Source organism: Trachypithecus francoisi, unplaced genomic scaffold (assembly GCF_009764315.1).
Source record: "Trachypithecus francoisi isolate TF-2019V2 unplaced genomic scaffold, Tfra_2.0 Lachesis_group6, whole genome shotgun sequence".
NCBI lineage: Eukaryota > Metazoa > Chordata > Mammalia > Primates > Cercopithecidae > Trachypithecus > Trachypithecus francoisi.
Genome location: NW_022681471.1, coordinates 129009820 through 129032351, shown reverse-complemented (window position 1 = coordinate 129032351; position 22532 = coordinate 129009820). Strand labels below are relative to the sequence as shown.

The 22532-nt window shown below is 47.5% G+C and overlaps 1 long non-coding RNA gene and 1 pseudogene across 2 annotated transcripts; both read left to right on the top strand.

Moving 5' to 3' along the window:
* The first annotated feature begins 5387 nt into the window (after positions 1-5387).
* Positions 5388-17837, top strand: LOC117078392 (annotated as a pseudogene). The gene is made up of 2 exons (XR_004434988.1): positions 5388-6236; positions 17584-17837. The product of XR_004434988.1 is annotated as a zinc finger protein 839-like (transcript).
* Positions 8317-12637, top strand: LOC117078393. Its single transcript, XR_004434989.1, has 3 exons — positions 8317-9372; positions 12296-12470; positions 12559-12637. It is a non-coding gene; the product is annotated as an uncharacterized LOC117078393 (long non-coding RNA).
* Positions 17838-22532: the final 4695 nt, after the last annotated feature.

Here is a 22532-nt window from a genome sequence, read left to right as displayed (position 1 = left end):
AGCAGTCCTATAAGGCGTCTGTAAAATTCCGTCTCATTTCAGTGCTGGGGTTGTAAATAAAATTAGTCTCATCCCAAAATTGCCAAAAGAAGAGAGCTTTTTCCACTAGAAGAGACGCATTCGAGAACAGAATCGGCCATCTTCACTCCTGAGTTTTTTTGACTTCACTCGTGCTTTTAGCTGCCTGAGGTGGTTGTATCCAGTTGATCATCAAGAGTGGAGAGTTGTCTTGCTAAGGTTTAGGAAGACGCGTATGATTCTGCCCAAATGCCACACTCTCTAGAGGTGTGACCTTGGGTAACTCGACCTTCTTGGACTTTGGTCTGGGTCAGAAGGCTGCAAGACGCCATCCCGGGACAGCCATCTGCAGAGCCTCTGCTCTGTGCCGGGCACCGTGCTGCGTTGCTGAGCTCGCAGCAGTGTTTCTGTGCCAGCATTTTGCAGGTGGGAAACAAGCTCAGGGAGGTTGAGTGGCTTTGCCCAAGGTCCCTCAGGTGTGGCTGCTCTCCAGGGCCCTTGTTCTCCCCAGCACACCCTGCTGAATGTGACCACAGCTTTTTGGGTTTGGAATGGAGTCAAAAAATGACAGATTTTTCATAAAGTAAAAGCAAACTTAGTCAAGATTAGGCAGCATGATGGGACTTACTCTGTAGCTAATCTGATGGAGATGATATAAATTCTACCTCCAATAATGTACCTTTGTAGCCCATTCTGCTAATACTTTTTCAGCCCCAGCTGTGTCATGGAGGCCACGAAGGTAAACTGGATGTGTACTTTGCCCCTCAGTAGCTTATGAACTAACAGGAGATCAAGCATGACCCAGATACCTTCTGGTCAAGGCCAGAAAGCTAAAGATAGTGATGAAGAACTACACGTAGTTAGAGGAAGGGAGATGGTTTCTGGCTGACGCGATCAGAAGCGGCTTTGTTGAAGAAGTGGTATTTGAACTGGATTTGAAAGGGTGAGTCTGAGTTGAAAATGCAGAACAGGAGAGACAGGTTCTGGGGCAGGTGGTGGGGTGCATTTCAACAACCACAGCAGAAGGCCCAGTGGTTTGCTGTGGATCAGATGCACGGACCAGTGTACACACTTGGGTCAGATGGAGGCCCCTGTCTCTCCCCATCCTCCCTCTCCCACCCCCTAGAAATGTCCAGTTCCGTCCAACATGCCTGCCCCTTTTCATGCAGCCATGCATTTACATGTTTTTCTTTATACTCAGAATGCCCTACCTGGCAACAATTCCCAGCCTTCAGAATGCCTCTGAGATCACTGCTTCTGGGCAGCCTACCACCTCTGGGCCACTCTGCCTCTTTATTGCACCTGTTGTACCATGATGACGTTTTTCCTGGCTGCCTCACCTGTCTGCATCCCGTAGGGAACCTTGCCTGCCTTCGGAATTGTCAGTGGAGCTTTTGAAAGGCAGATGGGGTCTCTGCCCCAGGAGATCTGATGCAGCAGGTCTGCGAGGACTAAGGCATAGCAGGGAAACCGCCTACTATCTCAAGGGTGAGGCTAGGACTTGGCTAGTGTGTATGTATTCCATCCGGAATATTTAGTAAACGTTCGCCGAATGAAATAAGCATAAAACAAGTATGAAGCATAATCCCACAGGGTAAGCCAGTCAGGATAGAGGATGAATACATTATTAGGCCAGCTTTGCTGCTGTGGTTATCCTAAAACAATAGGGTTTAGGTTGTCTGTCTGTGTGTATATGTATTTTGTTGTTTTGTAGTTTTGTTGAGACAAAGTGTTGCCTTCTCACCCGGGCTGGACTGATCACACCTCACCACGGCACAGCCTCAAACTCCCAGACTGAAACGATCCTTCCCCCTCAGCCTCCGGAGCAGCTGGGGCTACAGGCATGTACCATGAAGACTAATTTTAAAATGTTTTGTAGGTGTGGCACGGTGGCTGACGCCTGTAATCCCAGCACTTTGGGAGGCTGAGGCGGGTGCATCACCTGAGATCAGGAATTTGAGGCCAGTCTGGCCAACATGGTGAAACCGTCTCTACTTAAAAATACAAAAATTAGCCAGTCGTGGTGGCGCATGCCTGCAAGCCTAGCTACCAGCAAGGCCAAGTCAGGAGAATCACTGGAACTCGGGAGGTGGAGGTTTCAGTGAGCCGAGAATTTCGTGCCACTGCAGTCCAGCCGAGGCAACAGAGTGAGAGTCTGTTTTTTGCGGGGGGGTTTTTTTTTTGATTTTGGTTTTTAATGTTTTATAGGGACAGGGTCTTGCTCTGTTGCCCAGGCTTGCCCTGAACTCCTGGCCTCAAGCAATCCTCCCACCTCAGCATCCCAAAGCACTGCTATTACAGGTGTGGTATGTGTTTGGCCCACAGAGATATTCTGTGTGACTTCGTAAAATCAAACAGACATTATGCACAATCTAGTTGTCATTTGATTCACAAGTAGCCCAGAAATGGGGACTCCCAGGGCTGTGGTGCCAGCTCGGTACACTTGACCTCTGTTATTTGTACTAGTGTATAAGAGACAGACGAGAGACACACTCCAGCCTGATCTCAGCGAGGGTCTTTATTCTGTCCTGTTTGACATTTTTATTGACTTTCTACTGTTTTAGGGTCACACCAGAAGGCTGAGTCCAAAGAGAGCCAGTTGGTGGTCCCAAATAAGTGGTTCTCAACCGAGGGCAGTTTTGCCCCACAAAGGACACTTGGCAATATCTTGTCAGGACTTGGGATCACTACTGGCATCTAGTGGGTAGAGGCAGAGATGCTGCTGGGCATCCTCCAGCCACTCATGTCAAAGGATTATGTTCTGAAATGTTGGTTGGGAAATCGTGCTCTGGATGAGGAGGTTTGCTTCTTTTTCTCCCCGGAGGAAAGTGCTCATTATTTCTGCTCTGGGAGGGCAGGAGCCTTGTTTCTTTTGCTTCCCGACCTTCTCCCCGAGCTGTATGAGAGCTGTTTCCCTGCCACCTACCTGTTGCAGTGTCTCATGCACATGGTCAGTACTCAATAAATATTATTTGTGGGATGTTGTTGAAGGTAGCTCTCCCCTTTGGTAGGTGTTTTGCTATTACAGACAGTGCTGCCTTGATCCTCGTAGAACATAACATCTTTATGGCTGAGTTTTTTTAAATTTTGGAATCCAGGAAGTGGAATGACTGGGTCAAAAAGCACATGTATTTGAAATTTTGTTAGATATATTTGTAAAAAGTTGTTGAAGATATTCAGCCTGGCCGGGCACGGTGGCTCACGCCTGTAATTCCAACACTTTGGGAGGCTGAGTGGGGCAAATCAGTTGAGGTCAGGAGTTTGAGACCAGCCTGGACAACATAGTGAAACCCCATCTCTACTAAAAATACAAACATTATCCAGGCGTAGTAGCATGTGTCTGTAATCCCAGCGACCCAGGAGGCTGCAGAAGGAGAATCACTTGTACCTGGGAGGCGGAGGTTGCAGTGAGCCGAGATCATGCCATTGCACTCCAGCCTGGGCAACAGAGGAAGATCCGCTCTCAAAAAAAGAAAAGAAAAGAAAAGATATTCAGCCCTCCTCCTCGATGCGTGCCCCTGGAGAAACTGACACATGCACACACATACATCCGTGGAGATTCAGAGCAGACCTTAGAGCAGAATGTTGGAAAGTACCTGTCCATCAATAGGAGATTGGTGTACTCATACTGCAGAGAAAATCAACCCAAGAGCTACACATGTCAATGAGGATAAAATTCACAAAGCAAAATTGAGTAAAGAAACCTGAAAAAGCCCTGTCAAGTTGCAGGAGATGATATCATTTCTATAAAGTTTTAAAGCATTTCAGAACTGAACTATATATTTTTAGAAATATCTGCATATGCCACGTAAATATTTAAAAAGCGTAAGAATGCTGAACAGCACGTTCAGGACAGGGTGAAGAATCAGGCATGCACGTTGGGCAGGAGGATCCTGGGTAACATTGTTCTTTATGGCTTTCTTGTGGCTTCTAGAATTTCATTAGAAACTTTTTTAAAAACACGGGCCCACATTATGAATTACATCTGATTTTAGAGTACTGAAAACTCCAAGCAAAAACACATGGGTAAAACTGTTCAGAAGGCTTTTATTATCTCTTAATTCGTCATGAAACCAACTTAGTGGATTATGACTAACATTTTTTTAAAAGTGATGTCGATTAGGGCCAAGTGTGGTGGCTCACACCTGTAATCCCAGCACTTTGGGAGGCCGAGGCAGGTGGATCACTTGAGGTCAGAAGTTTGACACCAGCCTGTCCAACATGATGAAACCCTCATCTCTATTAAGAATATAAAAATTAGCCAGGCACAGTGGCGTGTACCTGTAATCCCAGCTACTCAGGAGGCAGAGGCAGGAGAATCACTTGAACCTGGGAGGCGGAGGTTGCCATGAGCTGAGATCACGCCACTGCACTCCAGCCTGGGCGACAGAGTGTGAGACCCTATCTCCAAAAAAAAAAGAAAAGAAAAGAAAAAAGTGATGTAGAATAGATACAGTCAGCAGGCATTTACATAGGAATGCTAAGTAGTTCCATCAACTTCTCATTTCGTTTATGTATGCAAATACTTATATTCATGTGTACTAGGTCGTAATGTAAAATGTGACACTGTGGTCTGTTTTTGGTTTTTTGTTTTTGAGACTGAGCCTAGCTCTATCACCCAGGCTGGAGTGCAGTGGCACGATCTCGGCTCACTGCAGCCTCTCCGCCTCCCAGGCTCAAGCAATTCTCCTGCCTCAGCCTCCCAAGTAGCTGGGAGTACAGGAATGTGCCACCACACCTGGCTAACTTTTGTGTTTTTAGTAGAGATGGGGTTTCACCATGTTGGCCAGGCTGGTCTCGAACTCCTGGCCTCAAGTGATCCACCCTCCTCGGCCTCCCAAAGTGCTGGGATAACGGGCGTGAGCCACCATGCCTGGACTTTTTGTTTTCTGAGATGGAGGCTTGCTCTGTCACCCAGGCTGGAGTGCAATGGCGCGATCTTGGCTCACAGCAACCTCCTCCTCCCAGGTTCAAGCGATTCTCATGCCTCAGCCTCCAAAGTAGCTGGGATTACAGGCGTGCACCACCACACTTGGCTAATTTTTGTATCCTTAGTAGAGAAAGGGTTTCACCATGTTGGCCCGAAACTCTTGACCTCAAGTCATCTGCCCACCTTGGCCTCCCGAAGTGCTGGGATTACAGGCATGAGCCACTGCGCCCGGCCTGTATCACTGTGGTTTCTGGTCAGAAAGGTCTGAAAAACACTTAATACAAACACGTTACATAAATTGTATGTTAAGACGTAATTTAGAAAAAAATGTCAATAATGGGTTTACTGTGAGAGCAAAATTGCAGACATGTTGATAAGCACGATGCTGCTTTTCCCTTTCTTGTCTTTCTGTAGGAAAGCAACTAGACGCCATTTGTGAGAAACAAAAGGTCAGGAGCGGCCAACGTCCCTACTGGCCACAGTCCAGCCCCAATCTGCAAGACAGCCAGCCGCCCTGGGGCATTCCCACGTGGTGGGGCTCCACATCACCAGCCTTCAGCCGCTCAGGGTACAGCCCCTCGTGAGAACCGAGCTACAGTCATGTTTCCTAAGTGACCTACATCAGCCTCCTGCTCAGGGGTTTGTACAGAAACCACTGCCAGCCCTCCAGGTGGTCCCTGCAAAGAGAGTCCCAGCCCCCAAGGCTCCAAATGGACAGGGTTCCATGTTGACCCCTTTGTCGGCCTCCAATCGGCCGGCTGTAACATGTTTAATCCAGTTCAGCACGTTTATTTATTTCCAACTTGCATATAAAACATACTGAGAAACTAAAACCATCGTTAAAAGTGAACACACATTGAGACAGGTATCTCGACCTGCCAAGTATAAAGCTAAAGATAAGTTCATAAAAGGGATGATTTGGCGGACGGTCATCTCTCAGATTCTGATGATTATTCAGAACTCAGTGTGGAAGAAGATCAGAGGGAGAGGCAGGCGCTCTTTGACTTATCGAGCTGCTCCCTGAGGTCCCAAAGCTTTAAGTGTCAGACTTATAAAAAGTCATATATAGGGAGGCGGGGACTGGCGCAGCATTTTAAACTTAATCCAGGCCATGGCCAGCTGGACCCTGAGATGGTGTTGTCTGAGAAAGCCAATGAGAGCACCGTCCGGGGGTGCACGGAGGAAAGGATGCTGAGCCTGACCTCCCCGGGGCTGTCCATGCCAGCAGCTCCACATGAGGGACGGGCCCGCTCCTCCTTGGTGAAAGTCAGCATGCGGTGGCCAGCAGGTAATGTTTGCGTCTGACTGTTGTTTTCGGCCGTTCTCACACTGTTATAAAGAAATACCTGAGACCGGGTATTTTATAAAGAAAAGAGGTTTAGTTGGCTCCCAGTTGCACAGGATGTACAGGAAGCATGATGCTGGCATCTGCTCAGCTTCTAGGGATGCTTCACAAACAGTCACGGTGAAGGCAGAGTGGGAGCAGGCACATCACATGGCCACAGCAGGGACAAGGGATTGGGGTAGGTACCACACACTTTTAGACAACCAGCTATCATGAGAACAGCACCAAGGGGATGGTGCTAACCAATGTGAGATTGGGTGGGGATGGATTCAAACCATATCAGTCCTTATTCCTGCCTCTGGCTGCCCATCATCCCTAAGTTGACCTTTACAATATGTGATGGGGACTCAGGCGAAGGCTCAAGCAGGACCAGAATCATTATAGTGGAGGCTCTGAGACCCCCCCCCCATGTTTGCACTGCTGCCGAACAGGCTGGAAGCTGCGTGTCTGTGTGTCAGCACGATTTAGTGAGCACATCTGATGGGAACGCAGCTGTTTCTTGAGGTTTGGTCAGTAAAACCAATGGCTGTGCGCTCTTGGCTGATGCTGCCATTACAGAGGGTGATGTTGAGAAAGGCAGTCCCCGGGGGTGCTTCTGGAGTGTCAATAGCCCCTGGCTGCTTAGTGTGTCCTCTCCCTCCTGCCCCTTCTGAAACTCCCAATAAAGCAGGTGTGAGTCGCTATAAGTTTGCATTATCACATCAAAATTTTTTTTCCAAAATATTGTAATAAAACACACACATTTACCATCTTAGCCATATTGGAGTGTGTGGCTCAGGGGTATTCAATACATTCACAATGTTGTACAGCCATCACCCCGACACATTTCCAGAACTCTTTTCATCTACAACTAAAACTCTGAGCTTCAAGTTGGCGTAAGGGGGGAAAAAACAAACAAAAGAAAACTAAAACTGTCCCCATAAACACCAACTCTCCATTCCCTTTTTCTGCAACCCCGGCAGCCACTATTCTACTTTCTGTCTCTATGATTTTCACTATGCTACTTTCCTCACAGAAGTGGAATCACAGAATATTTGTCTTTCTGTGACTGGCTTATTTCACTTAGCACAATATCCTCAAGGTTCATGTTGCAGGAAGTGTCTGCATGTCCTTCCTCTGCAAGGCTGGGTAAAATCTCGCTGTTGTGCATATACCACATTTTGCGTATTCATTCCTCTATCAATGGACACTTAGGATGCTTCCACCTTTTGGCTATTAGGAATAATGCTGCTATGAACACGGGTGTTCAATTACCTCCCTGAAACCCTCCTTTCAGTTTTTGGGGGTATATATCCAGAAGTGGAATTGCTAGATTTTAAGTGGAATTTTCATTTTCTTTAGTTCCTTTTCAGACTATTCATTGTTAGTATTTAGAGATGCAGCTGATTTTTGTGTATTGACTTTTTCTTTTTTTTCCAGTCTCAATCTGTCGCCTAGGCTGGAGTACAGTGGCACAGTCTGAGTTCACTGCAACCTCCGCCTCCCAGGTTCAAGTGATTCTCCTGCCTCAGCCTCCCGAGTAGCTAGGACTACAGTCACACACCATCAGTAACTTTTTATATTTTTAGTAGAAACAGAGTTTCACCATGTTGGCCAGGCTGGTCTTGAACTCCTGACCTCAAGTGATCCGTTCACCTCGGCCTCCCAAAGTGCTGGGATTACAGGTGTGAGCCACCACACCTGGCCTGTGTATTTACTTTGTATGCTATTACATTGCTGATTTCATTTAGTAGTTTTTTTTATTATTATTATTATTTTTCTTTTTTAAAAGAGATAGAGTCTCAGTCTCTTGCTGTGTCACCCAGGCTGGAGTGCAGTGGCACAATCTTGGCTCACTGCAACCTCTGCCTCCAGGGTTCAAGTGATTCTTGTGCCTCAGCCTCCCAAGTAGCTGGGACCACAGGCTCCCACCACCATGCCTGGCTAATTTTTGTATTTTTTATAGAGATGGGGTTTTGCCATGTTGACCAGGCTGGTCTCGAACTCCTGACCTCAAGTGATCCGCCCACCTCTGCCTCCCAAAGTGCTAGGGTTATAGGCATGAGCCACCATGCCTGGCCTCGTTTATTAGTTAGTGAGTGAGTGTGTGTGTGTGTGTGTGTGTGTGTGTGTGTGTGCGCGCGCGCGGCGCGCGCGCGCGCGCGGACGCACTCTTCAGGCATTTCTACTTATAAAATCCTATCTGCAAATAGAGATAATTTTACTTCTTTCTTTTCTATTTTGATGCCTTTTGTTTCTTTTTCTTGACTAAGTGTGCCAGCTAGAACTTCCAGCATTGTGTTGAATAGAAGTAATGAGTGCAGGCATCCTTGTCTTGTTCCTGATTTTAGAAGAAAAGCTTTCAGTTTTTCACCATTGTGATGTGGGTTTTTCATATATGACTTTTATTATGTTGAGGTAGTTTTCTCTATTCTTTGTTGAGTGTTTTTAATCATGAAAGGGTGTTGAATTTTGTCAGTGCTTTTTCTCCATTAACTGAAATAATCATACTTTTTGGAAATGGAAATGGCAGCCACAAATAATGTCCAGCCTGGGCTCTCCTGGTGCCCACTCGCCCCAGCTGGCCTCTTCCACCCCAGGTTCTGCTCCGCTCTGAGGCTGCAGTCCAGGCTGCCTGTGCCTCACACTTCCTATGGATGCAGGCTCAGTGCGCCCCTCAGGAGCCCGTGCCCAGGGCCTTTCTGCCTTCCCTTCCCGCCCTGTCCTGAGAGCTCACTGTGCCCTCTGTGGCCCTGACCCAAGGCTTGTTTCTTGGCCTGCTCCTCCCTGCCCTGCGCCATACGGAGCACATAGTAGGTGCTCACTGGAGAGTGAAGGAAACGCCCACCGAGTGGCTGCTCAGGGGCTGAGAACTGAAACTTTGTTTAGGTTTTCTTTATTTTCCTTATCAGTGCCTCGGGTTTAAACTTTTTTCTTAATCTTTATCTTCACAAAGGTTGAAAAAGATCATCTAGCAAAGCCTTTTTTCCCAGCTACATATAAGGAATTTGAAAGTTGCATAAAATGGTTAAGAAAATGTGCCAAGATTACCTCAGTAATTCTGGTCTGTGTTCTCAGGAGACCCTGGAAATAAACAATGGTAAGGTACAATCTCCCATGGCAGAAAGAGTTTCACTCAGAGTTAGCCAAAACAAGGGCCAGGTGCAGGGGCTTACACTTGTAATCCCAGCACTCTGGGAGGCTGAGGCTGGTGGATCACTCGAGGTCAGGAGTTCAAGACCAGCCTGGCCAACATGACAAAACCCTAATACAAAAATTAGCCAGGCGTGGTGGTGCATGCCTCTAATCCCAGTTATACAGGAGGCTGAGGCACAAGAATTCATTTGAACCTGGGAAGCGAAGGTTGTACTGAGCTGAGATTGTACCACTGTACTCCAGCATATGCAACAGAACGAGACTCTGTCTCAAAAAAAAAAAAAAAACTCCATGAAAGAAGAAGAATGTTTTTAGTAATGATACTTTTCTAGGCAACCTCATTTTAGCTTTTTTCCATCAAGTGAAATTTTTTTTTTCTTAAAGCAATAAATGCGGCCGGGCACAGTGGTTCATGCCTATAATCCCAGCACTTGGGGAGGCCAAGGCGTGTGGATCACGAGGTCAGGAGATCAAGACCATCCTGGCTAACACAGTATGAAACTCTGTCTCTACTAAAAATGATACAAAAAATTCGCCGGGCGAAGTGGCATGCGCCTGTAGTCCCAACTACTCGGAAGGCTGAGGCAGGAAAATTGCTTGAACCCGGGAGGTGGAGGTTGCAGTGAGCCGAGATCACGCCACTGCACTCCAGCCTGGGCAACAGAGTGAGACTCCATCTCAAAAAAAAAAAAAGAAAGGCAATAAATGCTCTTCCAGAAAACTCAAAAATGAAGATAAGCTAAAAGAAAATGGAAAACACCAGAATACTGGAATCTTTCTACTCAGTGATGATCAAAGTTAGTAACTCAGGTATCCTTTTCTTCTTTTTGTTTTTGAGACAAGTTTCACTCCGACTCCCAGGCTGAAGTACAGTGGGGTAAACACAGCTCCCTGTACCTTGATTTCCCAGGCTCAAGCAATCCTTCCTTCTGGGCCTCCCAAAGTGCCGGAATTACAGGCTTGAACCACCACGCCCAGCCCTGTCTTCTTCTGTACGTGGGTTTTAGGGGATGGGTTATATAGGAGCCATTTCATTGTTTTTGGTTTTTCTGACACAATTCTCATTTCGATGTCATTGTTATTATCAAATTGCCTTTAGCTACATTGGATTTTTTGGGGTTTTTTGCATAGAGTCTCGCTCTGTTGCCCAGGCTGGAGTGCAGTGGTATAATCTTGGCTCACTGCAACCTCCACCTCCTGAGTTCAAGTGATTCTCCCGCCTCAGCCTCCCCATTAGCTGGGATTTACAGACACCCACTACCATGCCTGGCTAGTTTTTGTATTTTTAGTAGAGATGAGGTTTCACCATGTTGTCCAGGCTGGTCTTGAACTCCTGATCTCAAGTGATCCACTTGCCTCGGCCTCCCTAAGTGCTGGGATTACGGGTGTGAGCCACTGCGCCCAGCCCCCGGCTGCGCTTTAAACAAGAGAAAAACACTGCAGTCATAAGATGTATTAAATACAGTACATAATCTTAAAACATTGTTGAAACACAGAAAACACATCCTGGGCCGGGCGCGGTGGCTCAAGCCTGTAATCCCAGCACTTTGGGAGGCCGAGACGGGCAGATCACGAGGTCAGGAGATCGAGACCATCCTGGCTAACACGGTGAAACCCCATCTCTACTAAAAATACAAAAACTAGCCGGGCGAAGTGGCGGGCGCCTGTAGTCCCAGCTACTCGGGAGGCTGAGGCAGGAGAATGGCGTGAACCCGGGAGGCGGAGCTTGCAGTGAGCTGAGATCTGGCCACTGCACTCCAGTCCGGGCGACAGAGCGAGACTCCGCCTCAAAAAAAAAAAAAAAAAAAAAAGAAAAAAAGAAAACACATCCTTTTTTGACCACAGGAGTTAGTAGGGGAGGCTTGCACCCATCCATGCTTTTGAGCGTGCACTCACACATGCATGCACATGACCACTCATTCACATACCCTCACACTTGCACTCCTCACACACACTTGCACTCATGCCCTTTACACTTGCCCTTGCACACTTGTACACACATGCCCTTTACACTGTGCACACTCAGATCCACACCATGTACACTCATACACGGGCACTCACACCCACACATGCATCACACCCCTACACTTACACTGTCACATGCACATACACTTACACACATTCACACACTCACACGTACAGCCTCACACGCACACTCATACACTCATTCAACACTCACACATTTACATGCTCTCACATTTATGCACACACATCCATACACACCATCACATGACACACACTTTTACATGCTTTCACATATACCCACTGGCACACACATGAACACACCCACAAGCACTCATTCCCACACACACTGACACATTACATGCCTTCATAGGTAACACACATTCCCATACACTCACTGACTCCACACCCTTGTGCACACATTCACACTCCCATCATCATAACACTGACACACATCTGCCTGTCCTCACATGCCTACACACTTGCCACACACACACCGACAGTGTTCCATGCACACTCACATATCCTGCGCATTCGGTCACTAACTTACCCTCATGACCACACACACACACACACACACACACACACACACACACGGGCTTTCAAATGCACTCATCCACAAACACATATTCTCATATGCATACACACTTGCACACACCCTCACACGCTTGTTCACACTCCCTCACATGCAGTCACACTAGCCGTCACACTCACATGTGCTCACACGCATACACACACCCCCTTGGCACACACACTCCCCCCACCCGCTCACCCCAAGCCCACCTGACAGGTGACACACTTGACCTGTGCGGCTGGGATGGCTGGTCCTCTGCCTGTGCTTTGAGGTTCCTTGGGGGCAGCGGCTCATGCTGGTTTTCCCACTGCGGTGTCTTCTGTGGCTTCAGCGTCGCCTAGTGCAGGCTGCCATTCACAAACACCTTGTCAACAGTCGATCAAAAGAAACCCATTGGCCACCGCACCCTGAGGCAGCTGCCCTTCCAGATGCCCTCAATAGTCTAACTGATTCCATCGCCCCAGCCTCGGGGGAGAAGCACTGTTGCCTATGCACTCCATTTACAGGTGAGACGGGGAGAGGTTTAGGGAGTGGCCAAGTCCCCTGCCTACACAGCTGCCTCCCAATCTATCTTCTCACCCTCCTCTTTCTCAGGCAAAAATCATACTCGGTGTTTCTGTGGGATCCTTTGATCTGGACATTGCCAAAGAAAACATTGCACCAGACAAGTTAACCTTCAAGGAAGGCCTCAGTCAGGACTACTGCAATACGGAAGAGAGAAGGAGCTTAACTTCGTTGAAACAAAAGGCTGGCTGGAGAGTTTTTAAGTGCTGGGGTGAGATGCTGAGAAGGAACTGGAGACTTTAGGAAGAGGTTAGGAAATGCGGTAAAGCTATGTGTTGGCTTATTGGAATTTTTCAAAACTAGGAACCTGCCCTTCTACAAAGACTGAGAGACAGATGTATCATCTCCTTCAATAATTACCTTTTAAAGGGATGGCTCTGAGGTCTTGAGAAAGACATTCCTGGGTTGCAAAACTAGCAAGAGGCTAGAAGAAAATTTGGAGAAGATTTGCATCTCAGAGAGGTAGAGAAAGAACTCACAATTGCAAGTTTCCTAAAATAAATCCTCTGTGAAAAAGGAGGCCTGATGGATGGAACTGGAGGTCATTATGTTAAGTGAAATAAGCCAGGCACAGAGAAAAATACTGCGTGTTATCACTCACATGTGGGAGCTTAAAACCTGGATCTCATGGAGACAGAGAGTAGATTGGTGGCTACCAGAGGCTGGGAAGGGAGCAGAGAAGAGAGATAAAAAATAGTTTGATTAATGGGTATAAATAAGTAGGAGTTGTTTTGTTTTTTTGGAGACAGGATTCTGTTCTGTTGCCCAGACTGTAGTACAGTGATACGTATGATCGTAGCTCACAGTAACCTGGAACTCCTGAGCTCAAGTGATCCTCCTACCTCAGCCTTCCCAGTAGCTGGGACTTCAGGTACGTGCCACTATGTCAGGCCAATTTTTGTATTTTTTGTAGAGACAGGGTCTCACTAGGTTGCCCAGGCTGATTCTCGAACTCCTGGGCTCAAGCAATCTTCCTGCCTTGCAAATAGAATTTTTGATAAAAGAAATAAGACCACCATTCAATAAATCAGCAGGGTAAGTGACTGTGGTTTACAGTAATCTATTGTACATTTCAGAATAGCTAAAGATAAGAATTTAAATGTTTCTAGCTTAACAAAAAGGCAAATATGCAGAGTGATGAATATCTTGATCACAATGATGTGATCTTTACAAATTATGAGTGTATTTAGTAATCACATGTACCCCCAACATATGTGCATCTATTATGTATCAAAAAAATTAAAACTAAAAAATAGACAAGGAGGTCGGGAGGAAAACTGTAACACTCAAGCTGAGGGAACATGAAGGCTGTCTTAGTCAACAGATTCACCCTTTTCCCTTTAATCTGCTAATTATCAATTGATATGGTTTGGCTCTGTGTCTCAACCCAGATCTCACCTTGAATTGTAATAATCCTCACATGTGGTGGAAGGGAACTGGTGGGAGCTAATTGAATTATGGGTGTGGGTTTTTCCCATGCTGTTCTTGTGACAGTGAATGAGTCTCAGAAGATCTGATGATTTTATAAAGGGCAGTTCCCCTGCACACAGTTTCCTGCCTACCACCACGTAAGATGTGACTCTGCTCCTCCTTTGCCTTCCGCCATGATTGTGAGGCCTCCACAGCCATGTGGAACTGTGGATCCATTAAACCTCTTTCCTTTATAAATTACCCAGTATTAGGTATGTCTTTATTAGCAGCATTGAGAACAGACTAATGTATCAACAACTCCCTTTGAGAACATTTTAATTGTTTGGAAATGTCTGCTCTATCTTGATTTTTTTTTTTTTTTTTTTGAGACAAGGTATTGCTCTGTCACCCAGGCTGGAGTGCAGTGGCAAGATCTTGAAACTCAATATAAATGCCTAAAGTGCGACACTTGGCAGATAAGAAACCATATGCAGACACATTCTTTTAAAATCATGTCATTATTTGGTTCTTTCTCATGTGAGAGTCGGAAGACTCAGAGCCAACATAAATTCCAAGTGGTATGCAGAAAACCAATGCATAGCTGGAGAGGGGAATGAAGGTTAGTATCTGCAATAAGGCTGAGTCAATGCAAATGGCCACACAGTCATGCATTCAAAGTGATACGGATCTCCATCATCCTGCAACCCAACACCTTGCACAGCCTTCAAACACCAGCTGGGAAACCAAAAGTGGCGTGTGCAGTAGCAGGAGATCTGTTCACCCTCTATTTCCTCTCATCCCCACGCAGCAATCTGGTACGATCATAGCTCACAGTAACCTCGAAATCCTGGACTCAAGTGATCCTACCACCTCATCCTCCCTAGTAGTTGGGACTACAGGTGTGTGCCACCATGCCAGGCTGATTTTTGTAGTTTTTGTAGAGACAATCTCACTAGGTTGCCCAGGCTAGTCTCCTGGGCTCAAGCAGTCCTCCAGCCTTGCAAATACACAGTTTGATAAAAGAAGAGAAGTCTTTAAACTCCAGGGTCTGCTGCCCTGCAGAGACAATTTGCATTTTTCTTACCACCCACAGAATGCTAACTAGGCAGCCCAGAGTACCCGGGAGCTCAGGCCATCCAGTGTCCTTTGAGATGTTAGGAGGAAGCAGAACAGCCAGCTCCCAAATGAAACACAGCAAAATGCTCACCCTTCAAGGGTCTAATTTTGTTTTGTTTTGTTTTTTGAGACAGGGTTTCACTCTTTGCCCAGGCTGGAGTGCAGTGGTGCGATTTCGGCTCACTGCAACCACCACCTATAGGGTTCAAGCAATTCTCCCACCTCAGCCTTCCAAGTAGCTGGGACTACAGGTACGTACCACCACAGTCGGTTAATTTTTTTTTTTTGGTAGAGACGGGGTTTCACTATGTTGGCCAGGCTGGTTTCACCTGACCTCAAGTGATCTGCCCGCCTCAGCCTCCTAAAGTGCTGAGATTACAGGCATGAGTCACCGCGCCCAACCTCCTTCAAGGGTCTGAATCCAGCCAGCGTCCTACATCATACCTGCTTCAAGCCTATGCAATGGAGAGAGCCTGAGATTTTATTTCAATAAGAAAATAAGAGTTACATTATATCAAACTAAAAGGGAGAAACAAACATAAAAAATAAATTAAAAACCCAGAAATTCCAATACTAGGCAACCCTCCAAAATTGGCAAAGCTCTGTGTATATTAAAAATGTATTGAGTCCAGACATGGTGGCTCACGCCTGTAATCCCTGCACTTTGGGAGGCCAACGCAGGTGATCATTTGAGGTCAGGAGTTCAAGACCAGCCTGGACAACATGGTGAAACCCCATCTCTACTAAAAATAAAAAATAAAAAAAATAGCTGGGCATGGTGGCAGGAGCCTGTAATCCCAGCTATTCAGGAGGCTGAGACTGGAGAATCCCTTGAACCCAGAAAGCGGAGGTTGCCGTGAGCCAAGATCACGCCACCGCACTCCAGCCTGAGCGACAGAGCGAGAGCCTGTCTCAAAAAAAAGAAAAAGCACTGAAACATGCGACATCCACCTTTTTGTAATAGTTCCCACGACCTACACAAATGCATACAAAATGCTTAATATTTTGCTTGCGCTATTCTTTTCTGCTGGAAGGGCGGTTCTGAATAAAAAATTATTTTCCCATTCTTTGCTTTTTCATTAATGCTACTTTCTTTGCCCCAGGGTTACAGAGTGGAAAGTCCCACAATCTTTTTCTTCTCTATTTTCAGGTAGATGCATTTTATGACTATAGTCTATCTGGTAGATGCATTTTATGACTATAGTCTATCTGGTAGATGCATTTTATGACTATAGTCTATCTGGTAGATGCATTTTATGACTATAGTCTATCTGGTAGATGCATTTTATGACTATAGTCTATCTGGTAGATGCATTTTATGACTATAGTCTATCTGGTAGATGCATTTTATGACTATAGTCTATCTGGTAGATGCATTTTATGACTATAGTCTATCTGGTAGATGCATTTTATGACTATAGTCTATCTGGTAGATGCATTTTATGACTATAGTCTATCTGGTAGATGCATTTTATGACTATAGTCTATCTGGTAGATGCATTTTATGACTATAGTCTATCTGGTAGATGCATTTTATGACTATAGTCTATCTGGTAGATGCATTTTATGACTATAGTCTATCTGGTAGATGCATTTTATGACTATAGTCTATCTGGTAGATGCATTTTATGACTATAGTCTATCTGGTAGATGCATTTTATGACTATAGTCTATCTGGTAGATGCATTTTATGACTATATTCTATCTGTCTGTTTATTCTATCTATTCCATTTATCATCTACCTACCTATATTACCTGTCATCTGTATTCCATCTACCTATCATTGATCTATCTGTCAATCTACATTTTGTCTTGTAGAAAAACACCTCTTGGCGAGAATGCAGAGAAGGGAACGCTTATACACTGTTGGTGAGAATGTAAAATTATACAACTTCTATGGAACACAGTATGTAGATTTCTCAGAGAACTAAAAATAGATCTACCCTTTAACCCAGCAACTCCAGTAATGGTTATCTACCCAAAGGAAAGAAATTATCAGAAAAGACACCTACACATACATTTTTACTGCAGCACAATTCAAAATAGCAAAATCATGGAATGAACATAAGTGTTCACTGGATGAAGAAAATGTGGTATACACACACCAAGACTATTATGCATCTATAAAAAAGAAAAACTGTATCTTTTGCAGCAACATAAATGGAGCTGAGGGTCAATATCCTAAGTGAAATAACTCAGAAACAGAAAATCAAATACCACATGTTCTCACTTATAAGTGGGAGCTAAAAGAAATGGGTACACATGGACCTACAGAATGAAAGACACAGGACACCTTGAAAAGGGGGAAGGTGGGAGTGGACGAGGGTTGAGAAATTACCTATCTGGTTTTATGTTCACTGTTTGGGGGATAGAAGGCCAATCCCCACCACTGGGCAATATATCCGTGTAACAAACCTGCACCTTATGCCCTGAATCTATTTGTTTTTTCAACATTGACTTCCACGGTCACTACCTGTCTGTGAAATCACTCCTCATCAACCAGGACTTGCATGTCTTTTTGTTTCTCAGGTGAACTGTCACCCCTACAAGTCAGCCTGCAACCAGCCCTGGCCACCACCAGTTTCCCCACACTGAGCTGAATATTGGACATGCCCATCTTAGACATTCCAGCCCATTTTGAAATTCCACATCGATTCACCCGACAAAGTCTGAAGTTCCAGGGCAATTTATCTGGAAAAGCTCACCTGGAATCACGTGTCATTTCAACCAACAACTATGGAAGAGGATGTGGCATCAAAACCAAGGGTATCAATTATTTATAAGGGTTGTGTGGTGCTTGGTCCAGGTATCTCTCCTTCACGCCATCACTCCTTTCAAGAGCTGCCACTATTTTCTAATTTAGCACAGGAATTTAGATGCCCCTAAATAAGTAGGCATCCAGTATCCGCCCACACCCCTTTTTGTGAGAGTCTGTAGGGAGACACTACCACCACCCCTGCTCTCCTACTGCATACCCTACCATGCCAAAGAATGGTGGCTCACACTGTAATCCTGGTGCTTTGGGAGGCCAAGACAAGGAACACTTGAGGCCAGAAGTATGAGAACAGCCTGGGCAACGTAGTGAGACCTCATTTCTACAAATAAGTTAAAATATATATATATAGAGAGAGAGAGGGAGAGAGGGGAGAGAGGGGAGAGAGGGGAGAGAGAGGAGAGAGAGAGAGAGAGAAAAAGAAGAGAGAGAGAAAGAGAGAGAGAAAGGAGAGAGAGAGAGGAGAGAGAGCGAGCATAGTGGCGCACACCTGTGTTCTCAGCTTTTCAGCAAGCTGAGGCCGGAAGATCACTTGAGCCCAGGAGTTTGGGGCTGCAGTGAGCTAAGATTATGCCACTGCACTCTAGCCTGGGCAGCAGAGAGACCCCATCTCTGAAAAGAGGAGGAGGGAAAATACCGCTCCTTCTCAGACCCAAGGTAAAAAGGTTTTTGGTCTCACACTGACCAAAAAACATTGATATTTACTTAAGCAATATAAAAAGGGTCACTGTTTTAGAACAGAGGATTCAAGAGAAAGTAAAATCAGCATTGAGATAGGAGGACGGAGGACATAGAACTGAGTTCCGATCCCAATGAAGAGAAGAAAAAGCTCCATCTACGTGAAATATCTACTTATCCTAGAAAAAGCCTTTTGACAGCAACATAAAATTCATACCTCTTAGTTTTTAAATTCCTATGGATGCTGTAGCAAATAACCACAATTTGGGTGACTGAAAGTAACGGAAGGTTATTCTTTTCCAGTGTTGGAGACCAGGAATCTGAGATCAAGTTGTGGGCAGGGCTGGACTCCCGCCGGAGGCGCTAGGGGAGGATCCTTCCTGCCTCTTCCAGCTCTTGGTGGTTCCAGGCATGGACGCTGTCATAGGACAAAGGGCCCTGGGTGCCGACTTCCTGGGGAGGGCCCTGCCCCTTTGCGGTTCGGGGTCCCCCGCGAGGCTATCCCTGGGTCTCCCGGCGGGGGCGCTCGGAGAGGTGGAACTTCCCCCGCAGCCCCAGCCAGTCTCCCCGACCTGCCGGATGCCTTCCCTGGAAGGCCGACGGCTCCTCTAGGAGACCGCCCTCCACCCCCGGGCCTGGGGCGTCCGACGTCACAAAACCTGCGCGTCACCTCGCCTGGGGGACCTCGTGCGCCCTCCCAGGCAGCAACCGCAGGGACACTGGCCTCCGTTTGCCCAGCGGCAGGTCCTAGGCGTGGAAAGTACCCATTTCTCCCAGTTCGCCCGCCCCCTCCGGCTCGGAGCCCGAGAGCCGCCTGCTCTCAATCGGATAATAGGGACGCTAAGAATAACTACTAGGACCAGCACCGCGAAGGCGCTCCTCTCGTGGGTCAGAGGTCGGCGCCCCTGCTCTGCAGCACCCAGCACCCGCCCAGGGACCCCCGGTGGCCTCAGGCCTCCAGGCCCGCCCCTAGGCCTGCGGCGCAGCTTCGCCGGCGGGGAGGGCCTGCAGGCCGCAAAGCTGCGCGAATGTCCCGCGCCCTCCGTCCACTTTCCTCAGACCAGCGGTGCCTCTCACCGGGCTTCGAGGTCTGCGCGGCTCTGCGACTGCGGTTCTCGGCCCGAGCGGGAAGGCGACGGCGGCTCAGACTCCGAGCCCAGCCGAGCTGCGAGGGCCGACGGGAGGCGGGCGCGCCCACGGCTTAGGCGGGCGCTACTGAGGGGGCGTCTGACTGCGGGCTCCGCGGCGGCACCTCTCCGGCAAGAGCCCTGGATACGCTGCGTTCAGTGCGGCTCCGGCCCCTAGGACCCAGGAGCGACTGCGGCGAACGGCAGCCGCACACTACGTTCCCGCCCATTGTCCCCGCCATTTCCGCGACCGCCATTGGCCCGTCCCGGTCGGCCGCTGTGCACGTCATGGCGTGGGAAGGAAATACGCCAATGGGGTGAAGGGGTCAAGCTGAATTTACAGGCTCTGCGTTGTCCCTGAGGCGGTACTAGGAGGGCGTTCCCGGTAACGATTGGACAGGATCTTGTGCAAGGGCGCCCCCGATAATAGAAGTAACTGGAGTGGCTGTCTCCGTCGCAAAGTGGGCGGGCCTTGCATTGTCGGGCCTGACGATTGGTCTTTCCAAGTGTCGGAAGCGCTGTGGTATCGAATCCCTGAGAGCTAAAACGTCCGCTCGCGGGCCAGAGAATCCCGTAACCGCCACATACCCGTGGTCTCTTGCCTGCCGTCGGGCATCTCGGTCCTCGGTCGCCCTGGCCCCCGGAAAGCCCGGCTCGTGGCAGCGCTACCCTGGTGCGGCGGCGAGAGGAGGGGACCGGGGCCTCGGGGCGGGTGGCGGCCGCAGTGCCAGAGCCCTGGGCCTCGCGCCCTCAGAGCCTGAGCCGCAGCCCCTGCCTTGCTAGTTCTCCAACACGCGAAAAAGGTAGATGAGAACTGGTCTGGGGATAGAAGATTTGGGTGCAGTTCACTTGACACCACCCAATTTCTAAATTAGCCATATTTTCTGAGTAGTTCTACCAACAAAGGTCAAACTGGAGCCAAGTGCTGTAATCCCAGCACTTTGGGAGGCCCAGGTGAGAGGGTATATTGAAGCCAAGAGTTCGAGACCAGCCTGGGCAACATAGCAAGACTGTCTCTACAAAAAGTTTTTGGGTTTTGGATTTTTTGAGACAGAGTTTCCCTCTGTCGCCGAGGCTGGAGTGCGGTGGCACAATCTCAGCTCACTGCAACCTCCGCCTCCCGGGTTCAAGCAGTTCTGCCTCAGCTTCCCGAGTAGCTGGGATTACAGGCGCCCTCCACCACCCCTGGTTAGTTTTTGCGTATTTCCCAGAGACGGGGTTTCACCATGTCGGCCAGGCCGGTCTTGAACTCCTGACCTCAAGTGATCCGCCTCACCCGGCCTCCAAAAGTGCTGGGATCACAGGCGTGAGCCACGGCGCCCAGCCACAACGTTTTAAAATTACCCTGGCATGGCGGTGCGTCCTGGTAGACCCAACTACTTGGGAGACTGAGAGGAGAGGATTGCTTGAGGCCAGGAATTGGAGACTTGCCTGGGCGTCCTAAGGAGACTGCATATCTAGAAAAAATAAACAAACAAATAATATATGTATATATTAGCTGGGTGTAGTGGTGTACGCCTGTGATCCCAGCCGCTCAGGAGGCTGAGGTGGGAGAATCGCTTGAGCCCAGGAGGTCAAGGCTGCAGTGAGCTATGATTGTACCACTGCACCCTTTCCTGGGCCAAAACGAGACCCCTGTCTCCAAAAAAATAAAAGGACACAGACACGCACAGAGGGATGACCATATGAGGACACAGGGAGGATCGCTTGAGCCTGGGAAATGGAGGCTGCACTGAGCTGTGATTATGCCACTGCACTTCCAGGCGGAAGCGATCCTCCCGAGTAGGCAGGACCACAGGTGTGTGCCACCATTCCCGGCTAATTGTTTGTAGAAATGAAGTCTTGCTATGTTGCTCAGGCTGGTTTTAAACTCCTGAGCTCCAGTGATCCTCCCACCTTGGCCTCCCAAAGTGCTGGTATTATAGGCATGAGCCACTATGCCTGGACCAATTCTTAATTGGTGACTTGACTTTAATCTTATGACTCAGCTTCCTTCAAATGCTGAGCCTCCGTCCTCTTGCTAAGCTCTTTTAAGAAGGTAGTGTACCATGTCAACCTGTTCTAAATATTTGAGGAGAGAAAGTTCTAGAATTCACATCCCCACCAACTTTTTTCTTAAAAGAATTTTTTAAGAGACACGGTCTGCTCTGTTGCCTGGGCTGGAGTGCGGTGATGCAATCATAGCTCACTGCAGCCTTGACCTCCTGGGCTCAGGTGATCCTCCTACCTCACCCTCCCAAGTAGCTGGGACCATGAGTGTGCATAACCACACCCAGCCAATTTTTTTGTTTGCTTTTTGTATCGGTGAGGTCTGGATCTCCTGGCTTCACATGATCCTCCCCCCTCAGCCTCCCAAAGCACTGGTATTACAGCCATGAGCCACCGTGCGTGGCTGCCACTGACTTTCTGAACCCCAAGTGTATTAGCCACCATAACAGACATCTTTTGTCTGAGACATTCTGTGGATCATATTCCTTTTTTATATATAATTTTACCTTTTATTTTAGGTTTGGGTGGTACAGGTGCAGGTTTGTTTCATGGGTATATCATGTGACACTGAGGTTTGGAATACAGATGATCCCATCACCCAGGTACTGAGCATAGCACCCAACAGGTAGTGTTTTGGCCTGACCCCTCCATCTCTCCATCCTCTAGTATTACCCAGTATCTACTGTTCCCAACTTTATGTCCATATATAGATTATGTTTCTTAGAGTTCTCTAAATAATGGGGCAGGGAAGGTAGTGTGAATGATGCAAAGGTGTGACAAATTGATTCTGCAAAATTAACCTTTTTTGAATAAAATATTCAGTTTTCTGAAGCGAACAGGCTGCTTTCTCAAGCAAAATTTCATTTGAATCCACCCCCAGCCTGCAGAGAGAGGGAGGGAGGGAGACCTAT